The 19,573-nt window shown below is 39.0% G+C and overlaps 1 protein-coding gene and 1 long non-coding RNA gene across 2 annotated transcripts in view; both read left to right on the top strand.

Moving 5' to 3' along the window:
• LOC128659991 (oocyte zinc finger protein XlCOF6-like) overlaps positions 1-19,573 on the top strand; it is a 218,713-nt gene that overhangs the window by 66,603 nt on the left and 132,537 nt on the right. The window lies entirely within an intron of this gene.
• Positions 18,025-19,573, top strand: part of LOC128659992 (uncharacterized) — a 39,131-nt gene continuing 37,582 nt past the window's right edge. Inside the window, exon 1 of the long non-coding RNA XR_008402498.1 lies at positions 18,025-18,179. This is a non-coding gene — a long non-coding RNA (uncharacterized LOC128659992). The remainder of the gene's footprint in view (positions 18,180-19,573) is intronic.

The raw sequence follows: 19,573 nt of genomic DNA, 5'->3' as shown, positions 1-19,573 counted from the left end.
TAGGAGGGAGTGTGTAATAGATAGAGCGTGTCTGGTTGGGGTGCTTTTATGGCAAATAGATTCGAAGGGTGTCATTGACCTAATCATGTTATTGGATTGTGGGTGTGAAGTGATATATGATTGACACTGTCTATAGAAGAACCAGTCTCCAAGGACGGAGAAGCCCTCAGAGACTAGCTCCTCCACAGTAGGGGAGTGTTGTTCATTTCCCAAGTGGTGGATCTGTAAGGATCTGATGGAGCTACCCGCAAGTCTGGCTGCCATTGAGAGGCCAGGTCGGAATTCGTTATTGTGTGTTAACGGTGTTAAAGGTGAGAGTTTTGTCGATATATTGGGGTACTCAGTCAGAACTCTGTCCCAGACTCTGAAGGTTTCTGATATAATTTGTGTGGTGGTTTTTAAGAATCTATCTCTGTCCCTTGGCGACCAGCAGAGTTGGCCCAGGTGTTGGTTGTGCGTCATGTCATGTTCAAGTTGTACCCATGATTTGTCGTTTAGGTTCGAGCACCAGTCTATAATTCGTTGTAAGAATGTAGCTTGTCTGTATCTATGGAGATCTGGGACTCCGAGGCCTCCCATTTGTATGGGGAGGAGCATTATCTTTTTACTAATTCTCGCTCTATTGTTGAGCCAAATGAAGTTTATGATGTTTGATTGCAGGGTGTTGAGGTAGTTTGTAGGAAGGGGGATGGGTAGAGTTTGAAAAAGGTAGAGGAGTCTTGGAAGGACGTTCATTTTAATAACGTTGATCCTCCCTAACCATGAAATATGCTTCCTTTTCCAGGAGGAGAGATCTGTAATAATTCCTTTAAGGAGTGGTTTGTAATTTAAAGTAAAAAGGTGATCTGGGGATGGCGTGAGTTGGATACCTAGGTATTTTAGTGAGCTTGTTTGCCAGCGGAATGGGCATATGTGTTTGATTAAGTCTATTTCCGTCGTTGGGACATTAATGTTCATAATTTCTGATTTCGTTTTATTAATTAGAAAATTAGATACAATGCTAAAATCGTCTAACTGATGTATGATGTGCGGTATAGTGGTTAGAGGGTTAGTGATGCAGAACAGCACATCATCGGCATATAACATAATCTTGTGATGTGAGTTGTGTATTTGTAGACCTGTTATTAGGGGGTGGTTTCGTATTTTATGTGCTAGTATTTCTATTACGCAGGCGAATAGCAGCGGGGAGAGGGGGCAGCCCTGTCGTGTACCGTTTGTGATATGAAATGGGGCCAAAAGGGAACCATTTACGCGGACCCTGGCTGTTGGAGTAGAGTACATGGCGAACACCCGATTAATAAAGTCTTGTCCCACACCCATTTTTCGTAATACCGCTCTCAGAAACTGCCAACCAACGCGGTCGAACGCCTTCTCCGCGTCGGTCGACAGAACTAAGAGCGGGATTTTTTTGTGTGTAGCGTATTCTATAAGTTGTGTAACCCGGACAGTATTGTCTTTTGCTTCCCTGGTTGGTACGAAGCCGACCTGGTCTTTTTCAATTAGTTGCGGTAGTACTGTGTTTAGTCTTACTGCGAGAATTTTAGCGTATATTTTTAGGTCTGTATTTAGGAGTGAGATTGGCCTAAAGTTTTCTACATAATCAGGGCTTTTTCCAGGTTTGGGTATAATGGAGATGAAAGCTTCCAGTGTCCTAGTGGGGAAAGGTTCTCCGGTGTTATCGAGTTAAAGAGAGATAGAAGGTGCGGGGAAAGGAGATCTATGTATTTTTTATAGTAATAGTTAGTGTAGCCATCAGGGCCTGGGGCTTTGTCCGTGGGGAGGTCTTTTATGGTTCTTTTAATTTCAAGTAGGGTAAAGGGGTTTTGTAGAAAAGTTTGTTGTTCTTCTGTCAGTTCTGGAAGTTTAACGTCTGATAAGTATTTGTCAATAAAGGATGCGTTAGGTTCTGAGTTATGTGTATGTGAGTCTGCGGGTTTCGTAGTAAGGTTGTATAGTTTTTCATAGTAGGAACGGAAGGCTTCAGCTATGTTGGAAGTGTCATAATGTGTTTTGTTGTGGGACTTTATTGAGAGAATGTAGTCGCGTTGGGTTTTGCGTTTTAATTTGCGGGCAAATAGTCTACTGCATTTGTTGTCTCCTTCGTAATGTGTCTGCTTGAGTTTGAAGGCAAATGCTTTGCATTCTTTATCTAGAAGGTTGGTCACTGTCTGTTTTGTCTCTTGTAATGTTTTAGCTAATTGTGGGTTGTCAGGTGTTCTTTTAAGTTGTGATTCTAGATCATTTGCTTTATTCAAGGAGTCATGTAGTAGTTGTCTTTGTTGTTTTTTTGTAATGAGAGTGCATGCTCATTAATTCACCTCGTATAGTTCCCTTATGCGCCTCCCAGATGTTCTGGAATGAGGGTATAGAGTTAATATTAAAATCGAAGAATTCTTTTATTGCTTTTTGAATTTTATCATTGTATAGTGGGTGATCTAATAATTCCTCATTGATTTTCCATATGTAAGTAGAAGGGGAAGCTGAGGGCCATTGTATTGTGCATGAGACTATAGAGTGGTCTGACCAGGTCGCTGGGATTATGGATGATTGTGTAGCTAATGAGAGAGTAGTTACATCAGTTAGTATGTAATCTATGCGAGAGAAACGTGAATGTGGATGAGAAAAGAACGTAAAATCATCTGTCTCAGGGTGATGTATTCTCCAAACATCATGTAGTGCCAAATCTCTTAAGCGTTGCTTTATTGCCGTCAGTGCTCTATGTGGTGTTGATGAGGTGTGATTCGAATTATCACGGTACGGGTCTAGGGAAACATTAAGGTCTCCTCCCATTATTAACATACCCTTGGCCACTTCTAAGATTTTCCCAGTGAGGGAGGTTATGAATTTGTCTTGTCCAGTGTTTGGAGCATAGGCGCTTACTAAGGTGGCAATAGTGTTAAATAGTTTCCCCACTAGTATTATATATCTACCTTCTGTGTCTTTATGTGAGTCGAGTAACTGAAAAGGTATACCCTTCTTTATTAAAATTCCAACTCCATTAGTCTTGGCACTGTTTGAGGAGTAATATGAGGGGCCAAATTTATAGAAGAAAGTTTTAGGTTCTTGTCCCTTTATGAAATGGGATTCTTGTATGAATATCAAGTCCCCCCTCTTATGTTTGATATCTCGCATAACGATGTTTCTTTTGTGTGGGTTATTTAGGCCCTTAGCATTAATCGTTAGAAAAGATAATTGTCTGTTACTGGTTTTATTTTTACTCATGGTGATTTATCCTTGGTGGGACTACGCTGTGTCGGGTATGTGGAAACAGTGTTAGGCTATTTCTCAGGCCTGGACGGTATAAGAACCAACATGGAAATGTGAGATAAAAAGAGCGTATACATTGTACATTTACAGGAGTGAACAATATGAACATTACAGTATGTTTCATTATGCTTGAATGGTCATCAATGGGGGTAGGATAGTTAACTAGGGGGGGGGGGAATGGCCAGAAGCCAGAGGGAGGATTGAAATTCCTTTCATTTCAATCTGAGGTTTACAGCAGCAAGAATGTAAATATTAAATATAATAATAACAATGTGATTATCTATGCTAATGGCTATCAACCAAAACCTTGTTAAATTAGAAAGGCCCTTATAGGGTTATGGTGGAGAGAACAGATCAACAGGAAATAACATTTTGCTTAACTTAACTAGCAAGTAGCTAAACAGTTAGTGTACTATCTTCTGACTAGTAATGGTGACAAGTTTTACATTTCAAGGTCTTACCCAGGATGAGCAGTTCAAATAAGACAATTGTCTTGGTCAGTCTCTTAGTGATACAGGAGAAATGTTCAAATTTTCTTTTCGTTTCTTAAGGGACTGAACTTTGTTCCAAGTTGTTTTCTGCAAGCTTGAGAATGGAGTATGTGCAGCTGAGGGTTGGGGGCCTTCGGCTGAGGAGGGTGGGCCAGGTAGTTTCAAGGGGATTCCCAGTCCTTTAGAGAGTTTGTCCAGGTCTTGTATACCTTTGTAAATGATGGTAGTTCCTTCATGGGGTATGATTAAGCTGAAGGGGAATCCCCAGCGATATTTGATGTTTCTGTCCTGGAGTATAGAAGTGATGAAACGGGTTTCCTTTCTCTTTTGTATGGTGCTGGGGCTCAGGTCCGGATAAATCTGTAGCTCATGGTCCAAATATGTGATTGTGTGGGAGGATCTAGCTTTCTGCCATATGGTTTCTCTGTCGTTAAATCTGAGGAATTTGAGGATAATGTCCCTGGGGGGAGAATTAGGTGATGGTGGGGGACGGAGAGATCTATGGGCTCTTTCTATTTCTATCGGTGAGGCCTGTTGGTTTCCCAGTATTTGACGGAAAAGTCCTTGTAAGTACTCCAGCAGGTCTGTTGGCTTTATTATCTCGGGTATGCCTCTGATGCGGAGGTTACTCCTCCGTCCCCTATTCTCTAAGTCCTCTATCTTTTCTTGTAGGGCTTCTAATTTGCTTTCATGTGTGCTGGTTTGATTGTGTAATGAGCAGACAGCTTCAGTAGTTATGTCTTGCGTTTCCTCAACTGTTACTATCCTCTCTCCCATCTCTGTTATATCTTTGCGCAGCGTGGATAGTTCTCTTGTTATGAGAGATTTGAGAGATTCAAAATCTTCTTTGGATGGTAGTTTTGCTATGTCCTGTTTAAGTTGTATCATGTAGTCAGGAGATGATATTGGGTCATTCTGGAAGGTGCCGTCTGTGGAGTTTGATTCTTGTGTATCTGATGTATTGGATTGGAAAAAGGAGCTTACCAGCGTGTTGGACTGCGACTGTCCTTTGGGGTTTTTGTCCCCTTTGCCTTTGTTCTTGGATGTCATGGTTGCTGCAGGTGAGTAATTTAGAAAACTCAGTGTGGGAACTTGTGATGCAGCAATCTGCAGAAGTCTGCTTAGGCCTGATGGCGTATGTTGTGGTTTATGCACAATGTGCAGTGCTATGTGTTAATTTCTGGTTCGTGTTGTCCTTTTATATTTTATGAGGCAGTTTTAGTGTATGTTCTCTTGTTAATCCGTTGATAACTGTTTTGTTCATCTCCTTAGAGGATTTCCCAATACTGTGCTGATCATTTCATTGTTATTTTTGTGATCCGTTTTTACGGCATGTTATGCATTAAGTGGATTTATTTGTACCGTGTTCTCTCTGGTGTGAGACTTGTGTGGAGCCTTTTATGAACAAACTGGTGTGAGCTCTTACCCCATCGGGTCTCCGGTCATCGTGTATTGTGAGGGATCCTTCACCGTCGCAGTTGCGAATGTGTAAAGATGGCGACGGAGCGCTCCGTTGCTCCTGCTTTCTGTGAAATTGCATGCGGGTCCGGTCCCTCCCGGTTTCGAGCTTGCTCACATGTGGGACTTTGGTTGTTTAACCACTGTTTTGCGGCTGGTTGAAAGAGCTAGACACTGTTTTAAGGGTGACAGGTCTTGCTGCTGTGCCGGAGCGATGTGACTATGCGGCCATTTGCCTGCTTGGCCAAGCTCCGCCTCCCTACTTTGACTCTTTTTATGCAAGAATTTTTGTATTATCCATATTCAAAATAATGTCATGTATACAAAAAATTATTTGTTGATCATCAATTGAACCTGGGGGGTGTGTAATTTGTTTTTAATATTAACCAATCAAGTTAATGCTATCACTATTTAAGTGATGTAGTGGAAAACCAGGCTATGATTACAGCTCATTGCCGAAACGCGTAAGCCAGTTAACACTACATCACCCCATCTGCATCTGATTTACCTCCATTGGATTTTTAAATATATGAACTAAAGAAGCTTTGTTTTTACATATGGATGCCTACCTGTTTTGTGAACTACTAGGCCTAACCGAAGCTTTAAAAAAAAAAGAAACATGCATCCGCCCGCACACAAAATATCTAAAAAACACGTAACCACCCGCAAGAAATACAAATATGTAACCACTTGCATGAAGTATAACAAAAAAACTAACCTCCCGCAAAAAATATCAAAATACCTAAACCGTCAATCCCCACAGCACAAAATAATAGTTATTAACCCTAAACCGAAAATAACATAATTAAAATATTAACCCCTAAACCGCCAACCCCCTACATTGCAATAAACCTTTTTAACCTTTTTTGACATCTCTAATCTTTGTGGTCACTGGAATTTAATTTATATTTTCTGTGTCAGAGTAAAAATGCTTATTTGGCCTGTAGGTGTTATCTGATCCCTGGGAAATAATGGATTCATTTTATGCAATTTGTTTCCTGCGTTCATAGCACTTAACGCAATCTTGATAGTTCTGATTGGATTCTTGAAAAACTTTAAAGGGATAGGAAACCCAACTGTTTTTTTTTTGTGTTTTTTTTTAGATAAAGAACTTTCTAATTTTACTTCTATTATCATTTTTTTCATTCTCGTTGTATTTTTGTTAAAAGCAGGCTTGTCTCTCTTTATATGGCAAATAAACATGTTGGGGGAGGGGCATATGAGGTGGGAGGGACAGCGGAGGTAGGTAGAGCAAAAAAGGGGGTGGGGGGCCCTGTCACACTTTTGCCCAGGGGCCCTGGTTGGTCTCAGTCTACCCCTGTATATACATTTATACAAACTAATGTTATTGTCATAAAGGGCTTTGTCAGCTGTAAAACACAAAGACCTAAACTCCATTGAGGTGGTAAATTGTGAAAACTAAGTGATAAAAACATTTATCGCCATTAAAGTCTATGGAGAATTTTATGATACCAGCAGTTTCCAAACTTTACCACCGCAATGAAAACACGGCCAAAGTATGATCTGTTGGAACATATAGAAAACGCACTTAAATCTATGCTTAAAGGGACAGTTTACTCCAAAATTCTTGTATTTTAAAAAGATAGATAATCCGTTTTATTACCCATTCCCCAGTTTTGCATAACCAACATGGTTATATTGTCAGGGTGCCAGGAATCGGACTGAGACGAGAAGTGCAAAAATAATCACACCTTTATTAATAACAAAAATAATAAAAATTAGACAATTCAAATAACAAGCCAGGAGTCAAAAGTAGAGCAGCTAGTCAGACGAACCGAGTCAGGAGCCAAAGAGAGTAGTCAGACGACCCGGAATCAGGAACAAGGAGAAACGCAAAGTCAGGAACAAGCCAGGGATCACAAACCAGAAGAGACGTCAGACTAGCCAGGTAATACACAGGAACTGAAACACAGAAACTCACAAACAGGTCTGAGACAACGCAAGGGCAAAGCATACTGAACAGAGGCCCTTTAAAAAAAACAAGTGATGACATCACAATTCTGAGACTGCAACCAATTCATTCCCATGAGCAGGTCTGTCATATGCTGATCTATATACATGGTACACTGTAATATCCTGTATTCAGTCTCATGAGCAGGACTGTCATATGCTAATCTATATACATGTTACACTGTAATATCCTGTAGTCAGCCCCATGAGCAGGTCTGTCATATGCTGATCTATATACATGTTACACTGTAATATCCTGTATTCAGCCCCATGAGCAGGTCTGTCATATGCTTATCTATATACATGTTACACTGTAATATCCTGTATTGAATCTCATGAGCAGGTCTGTCATGTGCTGATCTATATACATGTTACACTGTAATATCCTGTATTCAGTCTCATGAGCAGGTCTGTCATATGCTGATCTATATACATGTTACACTGTAATATCCTGTATTCAGTCTCATGAGCAGGTCTGTCATATGCTGATCTATATACATGTTACACTGTAATATCCTGTATTCAGTCTCATGTTCAGGTCTGTCATATGCTGATCTATATACATGTTACACTGTAATATCCTGTATTCAGTCTCATGTGCAGGTCTGTCATATGCTGATCTATATACATGTTACACTGTAATATCCTGTATTGAGTCTCATGAGCAGGTCTGTCATATGCTGATCTATATACATGTTACACTGTAATATCCTGTATTCAGTCTCATGAGCAGGTCTGCCATATGCTGATCTATATACATGGTACACTGTAATATCCTGTATTTAGTCTCATGAGCAGGTCTGTCATATGCTGATCTATATACATATTACACTGTAATATCCTGTATTCAGCCCCATGAGCAGGTCTGTCATGTCCTGATCTATATACATGGTACACTGTAATATCCTGTATTCAGCCCCATGAGCAGGTCTGTCATATACTGAGCTATATACATGTTACACTGTAATATCCTGTATTCAGCCTCATGAGCAGGTCTGTCATATGCTGATCTATATACATGCTACAAAGCGTGGCCGGACTTTTGGCCGACGGACACTTGGCCGACGGACACTTGGCCGACGGACATTTGGCCGAAACACAAGTGGCTGTCAGATAACAGTCCGGCACAAGATAGATAGATTTGATAGATAGATAGATACATAGATTAGATAGATAGATCAATAGATGCAATAGATACATTTGATAGATACGATAGATAGATAGATTTGATAGATAAATAGATAGATTTGATAGATAGATAGATAGTTTCCCAGACAGAGAATTACAAAACGTGCGGCCTAGGACCCATGGTAAGGTTCCCAGAGGCAGTTGCGGCGCCCGAGGCTGTGATTAGAACAGAGCACTCTGGTAACGCATCTGCCCTCGGCCGAAATCGGAACATTCTTTAGCTTTCTGTCTGTCAGCCAAATGTCTGTCGGCCAAATGTCCGTCTGCCGAATGTCCTTCTGCCAAAAGTCTTTCTGCATTTTGTCAGAGCACCGCTACAAAGTAATATCCTGTATTCAGCCTCATGAGCAGGTCTGTCATATGCTGATCTATATACATGCTACACTGTAATATCCTCTATTCAGCCTCATGAGCAGGTCTGTCATATGCTGATCTATATACATGTTACACTGTAATATCCTGTATTCAGTCTCATGAGCAGGTCTGTCATATGCTGATCTATATACATGTTACATTGTAATATCCTGTATTCAGCCCCATGAGCAGGTCTGTCATGTGCTGATCTATATACATGGTACACAGTAATATCCTGTATTCAGCCCCATGAGCAGGTCTCTCATGTCCTGATCTATATACATATTACACTGTAATATCCTGTATTCAGTCTCATGAGCAGGTCTGTCATATGCTGATCTATATACATGTTACACTGTAATATCCTGTATTCAGTCTCATGAGCAGGTCTGTCATATGCTGATCTATATACATGTTACACTGTAATATCCTGTATTCAGCCCCATGAGCAGGTCTGTCATATGCTGATCTATATACATGTTACACTGTAATATCCTGTATTCAGTCTCATGAGCAGGTCTGTCATATGCTGATCTATATACATGTTACACTGTAATATCCTGTATTCTGCCCCATGAGCAGGTCTGTCATATGCTGATCTATATACATGTTACACTGTAATATCCTGTATTCAGTCTCATGAGCAGGTCTGTCATATGCTGATCTATATACATGTTACACTGTAATATCCTGTATTCAGTCTCATGAGCAGGTCTGTCATATGCTGATCTATATACATGTTACACTGTAATATCCTGTATTCAGTCTCATGAGCAGGTCTGTCATATGCTGATCTATATACATGTTACACTGTAATATCCTGTATTCAGTCTCATGAGCAGGTCTGTCATATGCTGATCTATATACATGTTACACTGTAATATCCTGTATTCAGTCCCATGAGCAGGTATGTCATATGCTGATCTATATACATGTTACACTGTAATATCCTGTATTCAGCCCCATGTTCAAGTCTGTCATATGCTGATCTATATACATGTTACACTGTAATATCCTGTATTCAGTCTCATGAGCAGGTCTGTCATATGCTGATCTATATACATGTTACACTGTAATATCCTGTATTCAGCCACATGAGTAGGTCTGTCATATGCTGATCTATATACATGTTACACTGTAATATCCTGTATTTAGTCCCATGAGCAGGTCTGTCATATGCTGAACTATATACATGGTACACTGTAATATCCTGTATTCAGCCCCATGTGCAGGTCTGTCATATGCTGGTCTATATACATGTTACATTGTAATATCCTGTATTCAGTCCCATGAGCAGGTCTGTCATATGCTGATCTATATACATGTTACACTGTAATATCCTGTATTGAGTCTCATGAGCAGGTCTGTCATATGCAGATCTATATACATGTTACACTGTAATATCCTGTATTCAGCCCCATAAGCAGGTCTGTCATATGCTGATCTATATACATGTTACACTGTAATATCCTGTATTCAGTCTCATGAGCAGGTCTGTCATATGCTGATCTATATACATGTTACATTGTAATATCCTGTATTCAGTCTCATGTTCAGGTCTGTCATATGCTGATCTATATACATGTTACACTGTAATATCCTGTATTCAGCCCCATGAGCAGGTCTGTCATGTGCTGATCTATATACATGTTACACTGTAATATCCTGTATTCAGCCCCATGAGCAGGTCTGTCATATACTGAGCTATATACATGTTACACTGTAATATCCTGTATTCAGTCTCATGAGCAGGTCTGTCATATGCTGATCTATATACATGTTACACTGTAATATCCTGTATTCAGTCTCATGTGTAGGTCTGTCATATGCTGATCTATATACATGTTACACTGTAATATCCTGTATTCAGTCTCATGAGCAGGTCTGTCATATGCTGATCTATATACATGTTACATTGTAATATCCTGTATTCAGTCTCATGTGTAGGTCTGTCATATGCTGATCTATATGCATGTTACACTGTAATATCCTGTATTCAGTCTCATGTTCAGGTCTGTCATATGCTGATCTATATACATGTTACACTGTAATATCCTGTATTCAGTCTCATGAGCAGGTCTGTCATATGCTGATCTATATACATGTTACACTGTAATATCCTGTATTTAGTCTCATGAGCAGGTCTGTCATATGCTGATCTATATACATGTTACATTGTAATATCCTGTATTCAGTCTCATGTGTAGGTCTGTCATATGCTGATCTATATGCATGTTACACTGTAATATCCTGTATTCAGTCTCATGTTCAGGTCTGTCATATGCTGATCTATATACATGTTACACTGTAATATCCTGTATTCAGTCTCATGAGCAGGTCTGTCATATGCTGATCTATATACATGTTACACTGTAATATCCTGTATTTAGTCTCATGAGCAGGTCTGTCATATGCTGATCTATATACATGTTACACTGTAATATCCTGTATTGAGTCTCATGAGCAGGTCTGTCATATGCTGATCTATATACATGTTACACTGTAATATCCTGTATTCAGCCCCATGTGCAGGTCTGTCATGTCCTTATCTATATACATGTTACACTTAGGGTTGCCACCTGCCCCGGTATCACCGGGATAGCCACGAAATAAGGAGGAATATCCCGTGTCCCGGGTTATCCTCTGAATGTCCCAGACTCCTCCTACATGTGGTGCCTTGGTCTGCCACCTGGCCTGTATATTACCTTCTCAGCCAGTAAAATACAGCCCAGGGAAGGAAGAGGTGATTTGTGAGTCACTGCGGGATGGGCTGGCCAACTCCAGGGCAGCAGGCACACATTACTGGCGCAGCAGCAGGCATTGGGCTGGGTTTAAGTTAAGCCGCATCCTCCTGGGTCCTACAGCCTGCTGGCTACTACTGCTGCCTTTACTCTCAGGTATCTGCCCTGCGGGCTGCTGCAAACCGGCAATGCATCTGGATCGGATAGCTGGACTCCCAGGATGATGCTGCTGTCTGGATTCCCTCTCTGCAGACCCGTGTATCTCAATGTTACCTGCACCAACATGAATTGCCATAAGTGCAGAGAAGGTAATATACTAGTTCCAGTCAATTAGTTCCTGCAGGTAACATAGATACAGTATGCTACTAGTCTTATTATGCAAATTGTCCCTTTTAACAGCTTCTGTACCCGGAACTCACCAGAATACAGTCATAGTGACACACACTGTACACACAATTGCAAGCGCACTATCAAGGCAAGCTCCTCGGTTGCTTATTACTCCAGATACCTTATATCTAAGTATCAATATATTATATTTATTATGAGGAGTGGTGCTAGCATTTGACACTGAAATATACCAAAATGGGCCTAGATCAATACTTTGGGTTGTCTACTACATTACACTAAAGCTAAAATTACCCCAAAAAGCTCCCTACATGCTCCCTAATTAACCCCTTCACTGCTGGGCATAATACACGTGTGGTGAGCAATGGCATTTTGCGGCCTTCTAATTACTAAAAAGCAACTCCAAAGCCATATATGTCTGCTATTTCTGAACAAAGGGGATCCCAGAGAAAAAATTACAACCATTTATGCCATAATTGCACAAGCTGTTTGTAAATAATTTCAGTGAAAAAGTGAACTTTTTTTTTTTTTATTTGATCGCATTTGCCGGTGAAATGGTGGCATGAAATATACCAAAATTGGCCTAAATTAATACTTTGGGATGTCTTCTAAAAAAAAATATATACATGTCATGGGATATTGAGGGATTCCTGAAAGATATCAGTGTTCCAATGTAACTAGCGCTAATTTAAAAAAAAAAAAGTGGTTTGGAAATAGCAAAGTGCTACTTGTACTTATTGCCCTATAACTTGCAAAAAAAGCAAAGAACATGTAAACATTGGGTATTTCTAAACTATGGATAAAATGTAGAAACTATTTAGCATGGGTGTTTTTTTGGTGGTTGTAGATGTGTAACAGATTTTGGGGGTCAAAGTTAGAAAAAGTGTGTTTTTTCCATTTTTTCCTCATATTTTATAATTTTTTTATAGTAAATTATAAGATATGATGAAAATAATGGTATCTTTATAAAGTCCATTTAATGGCGAGAAAAACAGTATATAATATGTGTGGGTACAGTAAACGAGTAAGAGGAAAATTACAGCTAAACACAAACACCACAAAAATGTAAAAATAGTCTTGGTCCCACACGGACAGAAAATGGAAAAGTGCTGTGGTCATTAAGGGGTTAAACTTAGTTTGATGATGATGCAGTCTGGTGTGTGATTATTTACATAGGTGCTGTTAGCAAATGTTTTTGTTCATTAAACTTAGTTTGATGATAATACAATCTATATTATTATTAGGTTTATAATGCTGTTTAGCATTTAAAGTCTTCATTTTAAAGCGTTAAAAATAATGTATTAGATGTTACTTATGACAATTTTGAGAGGGGCCTGGAACCTAACTCCATCACTTCCCATTGACTTACATTATAAACTGGGTTTCAATTTACAACAGTTTCGATTTACAACCATTCCTCCTGGAACCTAACCCCGGCGTAAACTGAGGGCTACCTGTGTATATATATATATAATAGGTGTGTCAGAGGAACCTGTCACCTTATTACAGCCACAGTGTGTGTCACTATGAACAATAGGGAATAGATTCCCTGGAAAGAAATGCTTATTATAGCACTCTCTGCCCAGACTGGTTGTAGAGGCAAAGAAAATGTTTTTTAAAATTTAACTTTTATTAAGCTGTTTAAAAGATGGGACAATACAAACGTTTAAAATTGTTCTATCGTAAGCTGCTGTCTTAAGTGGGTTACAAGATCTGAGAATTACTGATCTGGCCTTATTGGTATAATCTGTCTTGTCAGATCTCTCTATAAGGTGCCCAATAGATGGGGTTATACAGGGTGGTGAATACCAGAAAAAATAATATGTACAGGTAATTTGGTCATTTCACACTGTCATATTCAGTGTACACCTCTGTGGTTTAAACTATTTACCACTTTATAATGTGTTTATTAAATACCTGTTGTGTGTTATTGGTTAATGTTTATTTGACTGATATATATTGTTACTGAGGTATATCAATATCAAGCATTGAGTGTTGGTCTGTCCCTCTGCATCACTTGATAGCTTTCATGTGATACATGTAAAATTCTTGTGTAATGTCTAGGGTTAACTGCTGTACCCTTTATTTAATAAAAATAGTTGTAATAAGTACACGTTGTTAAAATGATGACATTGGGTCTATATTCCATAGCAATTGTTCCATTGGCTAGTTAGAATCTGCTGCAATTATTAGCTTCTAGCACACTGTGGAGTTAAGTGTCTGATATGTGTATATGCGAGTATTCAATAATGAATCCCCTGTTGCAATTGTTAGGTTCGAGCACACTATTTGAATAAAGTGTCTACTATGTGTATATGCAAGTATTCGGTGATGAATTTCCTAAGTTGTGGCTGTTAGTTATACTTGCTTTATTTTGCGTGTCACTTCAGTGAAATTCATGCCCACTGCAGGGGGTTAGTTATAATACCGTTGTACTTGTGATGACTGATGATAGATTTTTGTTCTACTACCAGTGCATAACTTGCTACGCCTGTATTCATAGAATAAATAAAGGTTGATTGCTTGACACTAGTATTGTTGGTAATAATTGAATATAAGATATTCACACAGCACTACAATAGAATGTATGTGCTCTGTTGGAATTAACTATTAAAATAGTGTTTCTCCCAAACAGCTCTCTTACCTCCCCCACCCCACAATTGTCCCCACCATCTTAAGTACTGGCAGAAAGTCTGCCAGTACTAAAATAAAAGGCATCCTTTTTTTCTTTTTTTTTTCCCTTTGCATATTTACATATGCTGCTGTGTAGGATGCACCCTTAGCCCCCAACCTCCCTGCCCCCCGCCAAACAGCTCTCTAACCTCCCCCTCTACCGTCTTGGCAGCCATCTTGGGTACTGGCAGCTGTCTGCCAGTACCCAGTTTACAATATATAGTCTCTTTTTTATTTTTTATTTTATTTTTTTCTGTAGTGTAGCTGTAGTGTAGCCCAAGACCAACCACCACCGCCTCCAAGATCCCTTAGATTACTTTTTTGGGGCATTTCTTCCCCCCCCCCCCCTTCCTCCCACTTATACTTGATCATTTCTGTAGTGTAGCGGTTCCCACCCGCTCCCTCCCAGTTCCCCGTGTACGCGCCCGCCCGACTGTCCTGCCCCCGATCCCTCCCCCCTCTGTGTCTCAGAACCCATCGATGGCCACCCACCCGCCTCCCACTGCAGCTCCCACCCACCAACGAATGCGGCCATCGATGTCCGGTGTAGAGAGGGCCACAGAGTGGCTCTCTCTGCACCAGAGGGGTACAAATTGTTATTGCAGGATGCCTCGATATGGAGGCCTCCTGCAATAACCGGAAAGCAGCTGGAAGCAATCGGGATCGCTTCCAGCTGCTTTCCAAACTGAGGACGTACGCCATATGTCCTCAGGCGTAACCTGTATTTTTTCTGAGGACGTATGGCGTCCGTCCTCGGTCATTAAGGGGTTAAGGAACAAAAACTTTTTTTACTTGCATTTTTCTGCAAACAGTTCTCTGCATTGTTAGCATGTTAGATAATATTGGGTCTGCACCTATTCTATGCTTTTCAATCTGCGGTGATTAATAAGCAGTTAGACACCCTCACCTCAAGCTGCTGGACAGGAAGATAATAGGGAAGTGCCTGCTAACTTTTGCTCGATAGATCTGGTCTGATCTGTGTACACAGATCAATGTAATGCTGTTTAGTTGCATAACTTTGCTGTAAAACAAGTGGACAGCTCCACCTACTGGCTTTTTTAGATTAAATCATTTTTTATTGAACATTTTAAGAGTACATTACAAGTAAAGTCAAATCCCTTTCACAACAGAGACAACGCCCGTCATAAAGTTTGGTTAGTTTGTCATGTAAGAGAGCTTGCGGTATTTCAAGGGTTATATTCTCATCTAGTAAGTCGCTTAAGAGCTTAGAGAGTTTTGTCCATAGAACCCTAACCCTGGGACACTCCCACCACATATGTAGATATGCTCCCACTTCTTTGCACCCCCTGTAGCAAAGTCTAGAGCCTTTCTTGTTAGAATGGGCCGTCTGAATGGGGGTCAGATACCACCTAAAGGAAGTTTAAGATCTGCACTCAGCTAGTTCTTACTTGATTCATAAAACAACCTATCCCAAGCCATGCCCTGAGACACGCCCTCTTCACCCCCTTAAAAAAAGTGTCCAGGAATCTTCTGGGCAAAAGGTGGCAACCCTACTCTTAGGCAGCAAATCCAACACAAGCTCAAACCACTGGTATAGCTATGTGAGCTCTGTATTTAATTAACCTTTGCAGAGACAGTGCTAAATATTTTTTATCTTAATTTGACATTTAATAATAGATTCTTTAAAGTTGCTCTCTGTTTTCCTCATTAATATTCTAGATTCTAGCCTTTAAAGTTAGCAAAAATGCACAGTAACACACTACATAGTATACACTTATACATGCAGATACACACACACACACACACACACACTAAATAGCATACACTTACACATGCAGATACACAGACACTACATAGCATACACTTATACATACAGATACACACACACACTACATAGCATACACTTACACATGCAGATACACACACAATACATAGCATACACTTATACATGCAGATACACACACACTACATAGCATACATTTATACATGCAGATACACACACACACTACATAGCATACACTTATACATGCAGATACACACACACGCTACATAGCATACACTTATACATGCAGATACACACACACACTACATAGCATACACTTATACATGCAGATACACACACACACTACATAGCATACACTTATACATGCAGATACACACACACACGCTACATAGCATACACTTACACATGCACATAAACACACTACATAGCATACACTTATACATGCAGACAGACACACTACATAGCATACACTTATGCATGCAGATACACACACACACACCACATAGCATACACTTACACATGCAGACACACACTACATAGCATACACTTACACATGCAGATACATACACACTACATAGCATTCACTTACACATACAGATTCACAGACACACACACTACATAGCATTCACTTACACATACAGATACACTCACACACACTACACAGCTTACACTTATACATACAGATACATGCACAGTTATGGATACAGATAGACACACACACTACATCATATATGGGTATCTGTAACTCATTGTATGGGATCCTGGGGTTGGCAAGCACATTAGCTGGCAGTCTGAGGCTGCCACTGTGCGTTACCCTGGTGTTAGCACTGCTCATTGAATGAAACTGAAGGTATGCTAGTATTATCACCAGGGGTATACGTCATCACTACCAGGAGTTAGAGGTCATCATTACCTGAGGTCAGAGGGTATATAGTCTTCCTACTCCTGCTTAACCCACACACCATTACTTTTCCACAAGGAATCTAACAGGTATATAACCTTGGGAGAGAAAAGCCAGCTGCTTCTGAGTATGTGGGCAATAGAATTAAAAAAAAAAAAATATTTTTTTAAAATGCATGGGGCAATGCGGGACAGGTTTAGGAAAAGGTGGCAACCCTATGTGGAACGCATGCACTGTTGTTGTACTAGACGGGAGCGCGCATTGCGATTATGTACAATGCGAGTGGGACTGCTCCATACATATCAGGGAGTAAAATGAGGAAGTAGCGGATGGGAGGAGCTGGGCATGAAAACGGACGAAAATTGGTGAGATAAATATAAAATTTATTGTATTGGCGGTTTTACTAATATATACACAAGGAATTTATATGTTGCATCCAAAATATGAAAATTAACATTCACTTTAAGAACAAGAAAGCTACAAAATGTTTAGTTTTTAGAATTATTGTCTACTGGTTGTTTGTTACATTAAAGTTGATTTTAAAAAAAAAAGCAAACAAAAAAACAATTGAGTGGAGGTCACATGATGTTTCCTGTCTATAGTGGAGCTCCCAAAGTAGTCTATCTGCAGAGTGGAGCTCCACTCTAGACAGGAAACATGTGACCTCCACTGCATTTTTTTTTCTATTTCAATAAAACTTTAATGTATCAAACAACCAATATGCACAATCATTCAGAAAATGTTTTTTTTTTTTTTTTTATATATAAACTTTAATGTATCAAACAACCAATAGGGCTAGGCACAATTCTGAAAACGAAATTGCTTTCTTTTGGTTTATGCTGAGTGACATTTATAAGGTTAAGGCAAAGTATAAGCAAATGTAATGATTATTCTAAGTTATAAATAGATCAGGAAATCACAGGAGTAATTCTTTATCTACTGTTTTAAATGAACAATATTGAACTATTTAAAGTTCCACTGTACACAACAAAAATAATGTGACATCCACAACCTCCACGGGGAAGTTCTCTTTAAACAAGAACAAGGTTTGCTGCTTTCTTTCTTTTTACAATATTTAACCCCTTAGTGACCTGACTGTTGTACCAATTGTTTAGCGTTAGCGACCAAGGCTATTTTTACATTGCTGCGGTGTTTGTGTTTAGCTGCAATTTCCCTCTTACGCCTTTACTGTACCCACACATATTATATACTCAGTACTGTACCCACACATATTATATACTCATTTACTGTACCCACACATATTATATACTCATTACTGTACCCACACATATTATATACTCATTACTGTACCCACACATATTATATACTCATTACTGTACTCACACATATTATATACTCATACTGTACCCACACATATTATATACTCATTACTGTACCCACACATATTATATACTCATTTACTGTACCCACACATATTATATACTCATTTACTGTACCCACACATATTATATACTCATTACTGTACTCACACATATTATATACTCATTTACTGTACACACACATATTATATACTCATTACTGTACTCACACATATTATATACTCATTACTGTACCCACACATATTATATACTCATTACTGTACCCACACATATTATATACTCATTACTGTACACACACATATTATATACTCATTACTGTATTCACACATATTATATACTGTTTATATACTTATTTACTGTACCCACACATATTATATACTCATTACTGTACCCACACATATTATATACTCATTACTGTACTCACACATATATATACTCATTACTGTACCCACACATATTATATACTCATTACTGTACCCACACATATTATATACTCATTACTGTACCACACATATTATATACTCATTTACTGTACTCACACATATTATATACTCATTTACTGTACCCACACATATTATATACTCATTACTGTACCCACACATATTATATACTCATTTACTGTACCCACACATATTATATACTCATTACTGTACCCACACATATTATATACTCATTACTGTACTCACACATATTATATACTCATTACTGTACTCACACATATTATATACTCATTACTGTACTCACACATATTATATACTCATTACTGTACCCACACATATTATATACTCATTACTGTACTCACACATATTATATACTCATTACTGTACTCACACATATTATATACTCATTACTGTACTCACACATATTATATACTCATTACTGTACCCACACATATTATATACTCATTACTGTACTCACACATATTATATACTCATTACTGTACTCACACATATTATATACTCATTACTGTACCCACACATATTATATACTCATTACTGTACTCACACATATTATATACTCATTACTGTACTCACACATATTATATACTCATTACTGTACCCACACATATTATATACTCATTACTGTACCCACACATCCAG

The sequence above is a fragment of the Bombina bombina genome, chromosome 5 (assembly GCF_027579735.1).
Source record: "Bombina bombina isolate aBomBom1 chromosome 5, aBomBom1.pri, whole genome shotgun sequence".
Taxonomy (NCBI): domain Eukaryota; kingdom Metazoa; phylum Chordata; class Amphibia; order Anura; family Bombinatoridae; genus Bombina; species Bombina bombina.
Note: the sequence above shows the minus strand (reverse complement) of the source record. Positions and strands in the feature narration are given on the sequence as shown.